Source organism: Zingiber officinale, chromosome 2B (genome assembly GCF_018446385.1).
Source record: "Zingiber officinale cultivar Zhangliang chromosome 2B, Zo_v1.1, whole genome shotgun sequence".
Lineage (NCBI taxonomy): Eukaryota > Viridiplantae > Streptophyta > Magnoliopsida > Zingiberales > Zingiberaceae > Zingiber > Zingiber officinale.
Window position 1 is genome coordinate 2,110,456 of NC_055989.1, and position 9,195 is coordinate 2,119,650.

The 9,195-nt window shown below is 36.2% G+C and overlaps 1 pseudogene; it reads right to left on the bottom strand.

Moving 5' to 3' along the window:
• Positions 1 to 6,814: 6,814 nt before the first annotated feature.
• Positions 6,815 to 7,915, bottom strand: LOC122048073 (annotated as a pseudogene).
• Positions 7,916 to 9,195: the final 1,280 nt, after the last annotated feature.

The following is a 9,195-nucleotide window of genomic DNA, read 5'->3' on the forward strand; positions in this document are numbered from 1 at the left end:
AGGCAGTAAAATGTAAATGTGAGTGATCTCTATTTTACTCTGTCTCAGGCATAATTTGTAAAATCGTGATCCTACATAAAATTGATTTAGGATCAGGATCGAATCGTAGAATCGTATGATCTTATCAAAAACCATTAAAATATTATCATATATGATTATTAATTAGAAAAAATATCTAAAAAACTCATTTACACATAAATAAATAACTAATTATATATATATATATATATATATAATCATTTAAACTCAACACCTCAAATTACATTACTATATGTATAAATTTAAATTAACTTGTAATTCAACTATCATTCTCGCATAGTAATAATATTTATATTTTTATATCATAAAATGAAAAAAATATAAAAATTCTATTAACACAATAATAATAATAACACATTCAATATCAAAAATATTTTCTTGATTTATAAGATAATTCAATTTAAAGACCAACAACATATATAACAGAAGCTATTGAATCCTTTGATTCAAATATGAACGTCGGAAATAATCTTCTAAAGACTGGTTGATGCCACACAATATTAGACAATAGACATACAAAAATTCATTATTTTGGAGAAAAGAAATGACAGAATATTATTAATAAAAAATTAACTCAAAAATAATTAAACATATATTTAACTAATTTAAAACCCTAATAAGATGAAAAAAAGATAATAAAAAAAAGATAAAATCTTCTAGACATCCGAAAATGATTTAAATGATATTTTTTAGGTTTAAAATAACATGGTTAAGGATAAACTTTGAAATTTATTAAAGATATCTGAACGAGCTTTGATTTGATATATTATAGGCCCCGTGGTTTAATCCCAATCAAAAGTTATGACCTCTCAAAACTTTCACCGATCTAGCTCCGATTTTGCTCCGATTCTGCTCCGATCCTACCGATTCTGTTCCGATCCTACTGCAATCCTACTGCAAAAAGCGATTCTGCACAATCCTGGATCGATTTTGGATTTCCGGATCATAGGATCGTACGATCATACGATCCGGATCACGGTTTTGTAAACTATGATCTCAAGTCTTACTCGGAATACCCAGTCCATTCCAAATGCAAAAGTCCCTCTTCGTAAATACATTAGGGCACCATGATATTGTTAGAAGAAGAAGAGGGAGAGAACGAGAAATAACATGAGAGCAATAAAATCTATTGTTCATTGATATTTGCCCTAAGGACAATACAATATATAGGGTTTAAACAAGTATTCGGTCAATTAACCAATTAACAAATAATAGAATAATTCTAAAAATTATTCTGAGAATTATTCTAATAATTATAACAAAATTATTAGAATAATCCTAATGCTTAATTTGAGTTGATTTGGTAATTTGACCCGGTTAATCTAGATAATTTCTCTTTTATCTCTATTACCCCCCGACAAACTTAACGGGAGATCTTTAACGTTGAGTTTGCTTGCTAACTTGTTGAAACGGTGTCTGGATAATGGCTTAGTAAATATATCAGCAATTTGATCTTCAGCAGAGATATAAGAGACAGATAATTGTTGAGTAGCCACACGCTCACGAACAAAATGAAAGTCAATTTCTACATGTTTTGTACGAGCATGGAAGACCGGATTTGCTGAGAGATATGTTGCTCCAATATTATCACACCAAATTTTTGGTGGAATATTTGATGCAAGATGAAGTTCAGAGAGAAGTGATTGAAGCCAAATAATCTCAGACGTTGTATTTGCTATAGCTTTATATTCTGCCTCAGTGCTTGAACGAGATACCGTAGGTTGCTTTTTCGAATTCCATGAGATAAGATTTCGTCCAAGAAATATCGCATATCCACTAGTAGAGCGTCTATCTTCAGGAGAACTAGCCCAATCCGCATCACTATAAGCATGTAAATCTCGAGACGATTGGCGATGTAGAAGAAGACCATGTAGAATAGTACCTTTGAGATAACGAAGTATTCTTTTTACATTATCCCAATTTTGTTCAGTTGGAGCATGCATGAATTGACAAGCACGATTTATTGCAAAAGTAATATCAGGGCGTGTGATAGTGATATATTGTAAGGCTCCAACAATGCTTCGATAAATTTGTGGATCAGACAGAGCATGAGAAGATGAAGATAGAGAGTTGTTTACAGTAATTGGTGTAGAGACCGGACGTGCCCCATCCATTTTAGCTCTTTGAAGAAGTCCAGTAATGTATTTGCTCTGAGAGAGAAGATAGCCATCCTCATGTGGAATAAGCTCAATGCCAAGAAAAAAACGAGCAAAGCCTAAATCTCGAGTAGGAAATTCTTGATTGAGTAGACTCAATAAAGTTGTGATACCCTTGTGATTATTACCGGTTATCAGAATGTCATCCACATAATAAGAAAAAATATCATAAATCCATCATTATTTTTGTAAAATAAAGACGAGTCAGTCTTCGATCCAGTAAATCCTTGAGTTTGTAACCAATTAGATAATCGATGAAACCATGCACGAGGAGCTTGTCGAAGACCGTATAATGATTTCTTAAGTTGACAAACATGAGATGGCAATTGTGGATGAATAAACCCAGGTGGTTGCTCCATAAAGACAGTTTCCTCAAGATGACCATGGAGAAACGCATTTGAAATGTCTAATTGTCGTACGGGCCAATTAGAACTAACAGCTATTGATAACAATAGTCTGACAGATGTAATTTTGATGACTGGGCTAAAAGTGTCATTGAAGTCAATACCTGGTTGTTGACTAAATCCTTTGGCTACGAGTCGAGCTTTGTGTCGTTCAAGAGAACCATCAGCTCGATGCTTAAGACGAAATACCCATTTAGAGCCCACCACATTCATGGAGGGAGTACGCGGAACTAGGTTCCATGTTCCATTGCGAAGAAGTGCATCAAATTCTATAGCCATTGCATTACGCCAATTTGGATCCTTGTTTGCCTGTGTAAAACAAGTCGGTTCAATAGACTTTGAAGAAACCAATAAAGCTCGAGGAAGAGGATGTCGAGTTGTTATTTGAGGGCATCGTGCATATATGTCACTTAAGGGAAGCACGCGTCGAGGACGACCATCATACGAATCACTTGTTGACGAGGAAGAGGAAGTAGTTTGACATGGTGATTCCGATGATGAACTTGTATTACTTGACGATCCAGAGCTAGAGAGTATATTATCCATAACTGGCGAGGCTTCCGAGATTGGACACGGAATAGGTTCCACAGCATTATTCCTCTTATCAGTATGCCCTGGTCTCAATGGAGTAGCCACTTGGGTCAATTCTGGTGATCTAGGAGAATTTGTAGAGAATTCTGGAGCAGAACCCAGGATGCCATCTCTTCTCACATTTCCAGTGTGTTTAATTGGACGAGCAACCTGTGGTAATTCAGACGGGATATTAGGTGGTGGTAAGAAGGTACCACTGCTTGAGGATGGAGTTGTTGTTGGGGTTGCAAAAGGAAACAGAGATTCATCAAAAATAACATGCCGAGATATATATATACGCCCTGTCGGTATATGTAGACAACGGTACCCATGATGCAAATTACTATAACCAAGGAAAACACACTGTTGAGAACGAGGATCAAGTTTATGTTTGGAGTAAGGTCGTAGCCATGGATAACATGCTCAACCGAAGATACGTAAGAAGGTATAGTCAGGAGACTGATTATGGAGTTTTTCCATAGGGCATTTATGGTGAAGCAATGGAGTAGGTAGACAATTAATAAGATAAACAGCAGTTTGAACCGCATCATCCCAAAATTTGAGTGGAACTGATGCATGATTGAGAAGAGCTAAGGCAGTTTCGATTATATGACGATGTTTCCTTTCTGCAGAGCCATTTTGTTCGGGAGTGTGAGGACATGAGACTCGATGAAGAATGCCCAAAGAGCCCAGATAACGATGAAGCGCTTGATATTCTCCACCCCAATCAGAGTGTAGAGAAAGTATTTTTCGGTCAAAGAAACGTTCTACGTGTCTTTGGAATTGACAAAAGATATCAAAAAGATCAGATTTCCGTTTCATGAAAAATATCCAAGTAAACTTGCTAAAGTCATCAATAAAAATCACATAATAAAGGAAACCTTGATTTGACAAAATAGGAGCAGGGCCCCAAACATCAGAGTGAATAAGTTCCAAAGGAAAACTAGACATATGAGAAGAAGAAACAAAGGGCAATTTATGACTTTTTGCTTTCAAACATGCTTCACAAGAATGAGATGAGGATGATAAAGATGTCGGTAGGCCAAATCGATTGATGATTCCTTGAACAAGACGTAGAGATGGATGACCAAGTCGTGCATGCCAGGAGGTTTTATTTGTGCGTTCTCCAACTAGAGCTTTGGCGGATGTAGGTTGAAGATAGTAAAGACCATCTCTAATTTCTCCTCTGAGCAGGGTGGTTTTGGTTGTGAGATCCTTCACAAGATAATAGTGAGGGTGAAATTCAAAAAACACATTATTATCAAGAGCAAATTGACGGACTGAAAGTAAATTTTTAGTGATGGAAGGAACATGAAGTGTATTGCGCATAGAAAAGAGTCGACCAGATGAATGAAAAAATGTGTTTCCAAGGTGAGCAATTTGCAAACCTGAACCGTTGCCTACTTGTACAGTATCAGGACCATGATAGGAGGAGGCCTCTGTAAGAATGTCATAATCTGATGTAACGTGATGAGTTGCTCCAGAATCTGGATGTCATCCTGAGACTGAAGAATTTGTCGTAGGTACATAAGAGTTGCTTGCAAGAGAAAATGCCCCTGGGTGATATGATGAAGTTGAGGTTGATGCTTGAGATGTGGATGCAAAACCTCCAGTAAAATTTGGATCATATCTCTTATAACATTGATAAGCAAAGTGACCATTCTTGAAACAAATCTGACAACGTCCTCGTCCTTGTCCTTGTCCTCGACCTCGTCCTCGACCTTGTCCTTGTCCTTGTCCTCGACCTCCTTGATTTCCTTGGTGGATAGTACTATCAGTCTTGGATGCCGTAAGAGCAATATAATATGAAACCCTTTGAGATTGTAATTGTAGAAGTATCTCATGTGAAGAGAGCAAGCCATAAAGGGTATCAAGTGACACTTGATCGATGCGAGTAGTTATGCTAGGAATAAAGCTATCATATTGAGGTCCCAATCCTGCAAGAACATGTATTAATAAATCTGGATCTGAAATTGAATTGCCAATCGCAGCTAAATTATTGACAATGGTTCTGATTGATTGCATATATTCATTGATGGATTTGTCTCCTTGGTGCACCGATTGTAACTGCATGCGAAGTTGAAGAACACGTGCTTGAGACTGTGAAGCAAAGGTTCGAGCAAGAGTTTCCCATATTTGACGAGAGCTAACAAGCCCTACAATCGCAGGAAGTATAGGCTCACTAATTGTTGAAATCAGCCATGTCATAATTAGTTGATCCTTCTTATTCCATATAGTATAGCCAGAATCATCTTCTTGCGGTTTAAGAGAAGTGCCATCAATAATTCCGAGTAAATCATGAACACGAAGTAGCGAAATAAATTGCATCTTCCAAAGCATATAATTATCATTGTTGAGTTTGATGGGTAAATAAGACATGACATTTAGGGGTAAGGAAGAGAATTGTGTCGCAAAATTTGTTTCTGTGGTGGAAGATGGAGAAGAAAGTTCTGACATTATAAAAGGAATGAGCTGTGTAATGCAAACTTATCTGTGGTGAAGAAGAGAACAAATATGCGTTGTGACCAATGTGAACAACAGGAGCTTCTTGTGGCAGAAAACCAGGACAAGTAGCAAATAGATAGCCGGAGCTTCTCTTCTAGGATGGTGGATGATGGACACTCCAGAGATTGGCAGAAACTCCAGAGATCAACAGCTTGAGGAGGAGCGAAATCACATCAGCTCTGGGATGTGGCTGTTGCTGGCTTGCTGGGATCCGCGGCGTTCGGCGACATGGTTCTTGGCGTGAACAGCACGTTGGATTGTTGTTGAAGAATAAAAGCGGCAGCAGCTTCTCTAATGGATTGATGTTGAAAACCAAAATCGGCGGCAGTAGAAAAACAAAGAAGGATAATAAAGAAGGACCAAATCGGCGGCAGCAGAATACGTGGTATGCTTTCGTGGAGAGAGAAAACAAAGGTTAAGGAGAAAAAGAAAAGTTGGTTTTAGATCTCTGTTTGAGAGGAGGGAAAAAGATAGGGCTCTGATACCATGTTAGAAGAAGAAGAGGGAGAGAACGAGAAATAACATGAGAGCAATAAAATCTATTGTTCATTTATATTTGCCCTAAGGACAATGTAATATATAGGGTTTAAACAAGTACTCGGTCAATTAACCAATTAACAAATAATAGAATAATTCTAAAAATTATTCTGAGAATTATTCTAATAATTATAACAGAATTATTAGAATAATCCTAATGCTTAATTTGAGTTGATTTGGTAATTTGACCCGGTTAATCTAGATAATTTCTCTTTTATCTCTATTAGATATTTCTTTTGATGTCTCCATTAACAACCATTTCGGCGTAATGAAGTCCGGCGTTCTCAAATGGCTCTCTGAAATAGATAATGATCGTTTCCGCGACATGGTTTTAGTGGTCTGCATTTGTTGCAAGAAACATCTTGTACTCTGTTTAGATTCCTTTAGGAATGTAATTTCGTTCCTTTTCTCAGACGAAAGACTGGGCCAAAACACAAAATATCAACGATGCAAAGTCTGGGACTTTTTTCTTGAGTCATTTGAACATGTCCATGTGTTTATTAAAGTGTTCGATTCATACAAGTATAATAAAGATACCATTTGTATTGCATCGACAAAGATTTATTAAAGCCTACACAATTCATATAGATATATGCTAGAGATTTAATAGTCACCGCATATTGTTTTACCTCCATCGACCGTAATCACTTGACCGGTGATGAAAGAGGAAGAAGGAAGGCAAAGAAAAGCCACCGAAGCTGCCACTTCCTCAGGCTCCCCCACACGCCCAAGCGGCGTATGATGACACCACTGTGCTACCAGTTCTTCATTCTCCATGCACTATTAGACATAAAACTCTTATACAATTTAAATTTTTATGATATTTAAATGAAAAGGAACGATTAAGTTAGACAAAGTTAAGCAATTATATACCGATTTAACCATAGGTGTCTTGATGAAACCAGGCGCAACACAATTGGTACGAATATTGTCCTTAGCCCATTCGCAAGCGAGGCCTCTAGTGAGTTGGTTCATGGCTCCTAAAGATAAACCAAATTTCATGTTGCATTTAGATATTAACATAGTTTGTTATTATATTTTCGGAGAATAATTAGGATACCCTTAGTTGCTCCATAGACGGACATAAAAGAGGTTCCTTCGATACTAGCAATCGACGAAACGAAGACGATATTGCTCCGTCCAGATGCCTTAAGAAGGGGATGAGCGAGTTGACTCAAATGGAAACCGGCTTCCCAGTTGGTGTTCATCATGTGCTTGTATTCCTCTCGAGTCACCTCTAAAACTGGTTTAATATAACCAAACCCTACATTATTAACCTTCACAGACAGTCAGTTAACAATTAGAGAATTAAAAAATATTTAACAATTTTACAAATGTCAAATCATCACCAGGATATTGAGTTTGCCGTTGAAGATGGTGCTGACTTCCTCTATCAGCTTCTCCCTCTCCTCCGAGGAGGAGACGTCACAGACCGAACCAGTCACCTGAAGCTTCAGGTCTCTCCATTTCTGCAAACTCTGTTTCAGCTCTGTTTCATTCCTGGCGCACGTATGAACTGCTGCTCCAAATTTGCTAGTTCTTCCACAATAGCACACCTACAACAATAACAACAACAGCAGCAGCAACAACAACAACAAACTATAAAAAGAAGATAAACGCAAAATATCTACCCTATCCCTTTGGATCCACCAGTGACCAAGGCTGTTTCTCCTCGAAGAGACCATCTGTTTCCCAACTCCATCGATTGCTGCTATCTGATCAATTCTCACAGAAAAGTGACTATATATAGACTCTGTTATTGCTTATATATATATATAAGAAATATATAGATAAAAAAGAAGGGCACAAATAAAAAATAATATTTTTCCTATGACTACACATACAAATAAACATAAAAGTTTACTTTGCTGTCGTTGTGTATTTCATTGGAGGGATGCGTGGGTGGGTGGGGTTGCTTGAATTGGATTGGATAGAGAAAATTCATTAAAAAAACTATTTTTTGTTTTTTTTTGTTTTTGCTTCGGCTGTAATTATTTTTTTTTATTTTTACAAAAGATGAATACGTTCGTTCTCAGCGCCTCCGTCAATTCATTCCAGGACTAACACGGAGGAGGTAAATCACGGACGACTATTAACCTTTGGAATAGTGACTAACACATAAGGGAGATATTTATTTCGACTTTATCGAAATTTAAATTTCAAATTTTAATTTTATTATGACAACATTTCATACGCTAGTTACTATACCCATCTAATTATCTTTTCTTGAAGTACCACGTAGGTGATGATTGATGACGTGTTTTTTGGAAACAATAAAGGCGCCTTAAATTTTACCAATCATGGATAATTTTTTTTTTTCAAAAAAAAAATTAAAATCAAATGGGTATCTGTCTCATGAATTTTTCCCAAATTGGATAGAGAAAATTCATTAAAAAAATCTTTTTTGTTTTTTGTTTTTGCTTCGGCCATAATTGTCTTTTCTTGAAGAACCATGTAGGTGATAATTGATGACGCTTTTTTTTTTTTTGAAACAATGAAGGACGCCTTAAATTTTACCAATCATGGATATTTTTTTTTTTCAAAAAAAGAATCAAAATCAAATGGGTATCTGTCTCATGAATTTTTTCCAAATTGGATAGAGAAAGTTCATTAAAAAAAATCTGTTTTTTTTTTTTTTTACTTCGGCCATAATTGTCTTGTTTTTTGAAGTACCACGTAGGTGGTGATTGATGACGTATTTTTTTTTTTTTTTTTGTGGAAACAATAAAAGGACGCCTTAAATTTTACCAATCATGATTTTTTTTTTCAAAAAAAAAAAATCAAAATCAAATGGGTAAGTGAAGCAAACTTTGATTCGGCAAAGGCTTGATAAAGATGTCAGTAAGTTTGGACTTAGAATCAATATAAATGAGTTTAATGTCTTCTTTTGCCATATGATTTCTCAATGATGCAAATAGTACCATGATTAAGATATGGAATGTTGTCGTATCAAATTTTAGAGTCAAAATTCGACGTATCCGAGT